Genomic DNA, 3341 nt, shown 5'->3' on the forward strand with positions numbered 1-3341 from the left:
CACAGCCCTGAGATCGCAACCTGAGTCAAAACCAAGAGTCAGAGTCAGACGCTTACCCTACTGAGCCTGGGTTAAGATTCTAGTTATTTTAGCTACTCTGCACTCTAATCTCTTCCACCTAAGGTCAGTAGGAATTCCACAATCTTTTTGGATTCTAGCTTTCTCTGCTATGGCCAGGAAATGGTCTCCAGGTAGAATGAGCAACCATGAGCCTCACCTCATGATCTTCTGCAGACTGTGTCATGAGAGCTCATATTTGGGCTGCTCATGTTGGAGAGATGATTCAAAATCAGTTCCAGAATTCCAGGTCTTACATTTAGGTCTTTAGTCCATTTTGAGTTTATTTTTGTAATATGGTAGTAGTTGCCAGAGGGGAGGGAGGTAGAGGGATGGGTGAAATAGGTGGAGGGGATTAAGAGGTACAAACTTCCAGTTATAAAATAAATAAGTCAGGGAAGTAAAGTACAGCATAGGGAATATAGTAAAAAGTGTAATAACTTTGTATGGTAACAGATGATAACTACACTTATCATGGCAGAGTGTTCTATAATGTACATAAATGCTGAATCTCTATGTTGTACACCTGAAACAAATACAATATTGTGGGTTAACTATATTTCAGTAAAAAAAAATCAGTCCTAAGACAGCCCAACCAGAAATATTTCCACCTGGTGCTTTTTAACATGAATTTCCCCTTCTTTATGATCCTATAACTGTACCTTACTTTTCATGTTTAAAATTTGCTCCTTCTCTCTTTCCAAACTTCTCTGGGCTCTGTTTTCATTGTAAGCATGATTTATTTCCACTTATCGAGACATAAATATTCCTTCTGTAGATTTGAGTATGATTTGAAGCTTGATGAGAAAATAATTGAGAGAAATACACTATCACGGTTATCAATTTTTAAAAAATTGGCTTCATTAATACAACATTTTTCTCTTTCATAATAATTTCCCAAATCTCATCACATAACTACTATATATATTTAATTATTAAAGAATATAGATTTTTTTTTTTGACCAGTGCTGGGGTTTGTGAGTATTAGTAACATTTTATAAAAACCACTTCTCATCACTCAATCTGGATTTTCATTGCTCACCATCACTTAAATATCAATCCCGATAAATAGAACTGGGAATTGAATTGCAATAGCTTAAAACTGTACGCCGAGATGCAGCTCATCTGTTAAGCCAGTAGGAGAGCTCTATCATTTTATAATTCTGATCATGAAAAATTGAAGGCAGTTTTATGTAAGGAGATGGATACTTTACTTTCAGAATGACTTAAATAGCTTGTGATATTCTACTACTTGTGAGGAGACAAATAATGCTACTAACGTATATTTCTGGGATGCCTTTAAACATGAGAAAAGAACATTGGATATTTTGTAAATTGATTGCCTAGTAAAAAAACATTATCTCCACAAAACGACCACCAACAAAATCCGGTTATGTAAAAATAAATTGTAAGTTTTGTGTATCTTTAAATTGAATCCCTTTTCAATCTTTTTAAGATTATGAAAATAATGAATATGAAATTTGTTCCCCATATATTATAAATAATGGATTTTCAATAGTTTCCAGCAGAATGGTGTGGTTAGACAATATGTGTCTTCATTTATTTGCAAAGACAAAATCCTTTTAATCTCCTATTAGAATATGATGAATACCAGTGCTGCATTCACTTTTATAATCCTCAAATTTTTGTTAATAACAGATATCTATGGAACACAACATATCTGACTCCATTTTCAGGCAGACTACGTGTTCACCTCTAGGGAATGATTTTGAAGCTGCGCAAAGCCTGCCTGTCCCAAAATATTTCCTCCAGAAATCTACTACAGTTCCTTGATAGAAAGGCACTGATTCCAGAAAAGTTCTGTTAACCTGAAAATATGCTAACCGACCAATAGTTATGGTAACACAGTTTGGCAGGTTTTACCTATACGCAGGTACATACGGAAATGGAACTAAGATAGGTAAATGTCGATGTCTGGGAAAACAGAAGACTCTAAATACGAAGCACTACTGGCCGGAGCAGAGCAGTAGAAGGGCCTGGCATCGAGTACCTTGGGAGGCCCAAGGGCAAGAAAGGTGGCAACATGAAATATTAAGAGGCACTAAAAATGAGCAAAACCTGAAGATTCTGCTTCATGTGAGCTCTGTTGTCGAGAACAAAATAGAACATGCATTTTGGATTCTCTCACAAGATTTTTAGGTAAGGGGATCAGTCATGGTCCTGGCAGGAAATGTGAGCTGAGTGTGATGAAAGGCAGGCCCCCACTGCAACCTGACAGCAGGTTAATAAAGGGGGTGTTTATTGCGGGCAGGGTGCGGGGAAACTATAAGGGAGACTCCAGGAACTGGGACTAGTAAGAGCAATAACCACCACCAGGCAAGAAAGGACAAGGGGAGGACATAGTATCCAGAGCCCAGATTATCACCCATACGAGAAGGGATATTGGGGGAAGAGGGCTGTACCTGAAACTCAGACACAGGAAGTCTGGTGAAGAGGTCTGCCTGAAAGGAGCTGTGACTTCTGGTAGAGGGATCAGTCAGTCTGTGTCATAGACTTCACTCTCTCTTCCTTTCTGTTGACCTCATGCTAATGTTTACTAACCAAACCCAAAAGGAAGCTGGTGGGCAAAGGATCCCCTTATAGTCCATAAATATTCTTCTCCCAGAGAGGAGAGCAGATAGTGAAGAGTGGAAAGGGTACCTATGGGGCAAATGAAAGACACTCTGCTCTAGGAAAGGGAAAAGAAAAACTTTGCTAAATATGTAAAAAATGTGGAAAAAAAATATTTGCTTTCAGAGTTTGGATTTCACAGAAATATTTTCATATGGACAAAAGTTTTCAATGATATAAAACAAATTTTAGAAAATCTATTTTGAAAATGTATACAGAAGTTGGACTACCTTTCAGTTGACTCTATCCATGTGCTCTATGTGATATACATACATCCTTATCAAAGGATATATACCTGATCAGAAGTAACCTAAGCTTGAATGGGCTAAGAGTATATCCTGACTTTATTTTCTTTCTATAACTTTATCTGTCCCAAGTTAGAAAACCAATGTTTTTATGTTGTCCTGAAAAATGTAGAGATGAAATATTCAGCATATTTTATGTTGGAGAACTTTTAACCTGTTTACACTACTTGGTATCCAGGAATAGTATATGTTTAAATTTCTGGGTGCTAAACTAAGTCATTCCATTACTATCTAAAGTATTTTTTATTCATGTTATAAAAATGAAAAAGACATGTGTCATGAATTCTACGCTAGTAAAGAAGCCTTGTTTTCTTAAATGTGGCAAGTGTTTAATGTTATTAATTCCAC

The sequence above is a fragment of the Eumetopias jubatus genome, unplaced genomic scaffold (genome assembly GCF_037043125.1).
Source record: "Eumetopias jubatus isolate StellerSeaLion01/CBP00866 unplaced genomic scaffold, mEumJub1_p1.0 scaffold_3, whole genome shotgun sequence".
Taxonomy (NCBI): Eukaryota; Metazoa; Chordata; class Mammalia; order Carnivora; family Otariidae; genus Eumetopias; species Eumetopias jubatus.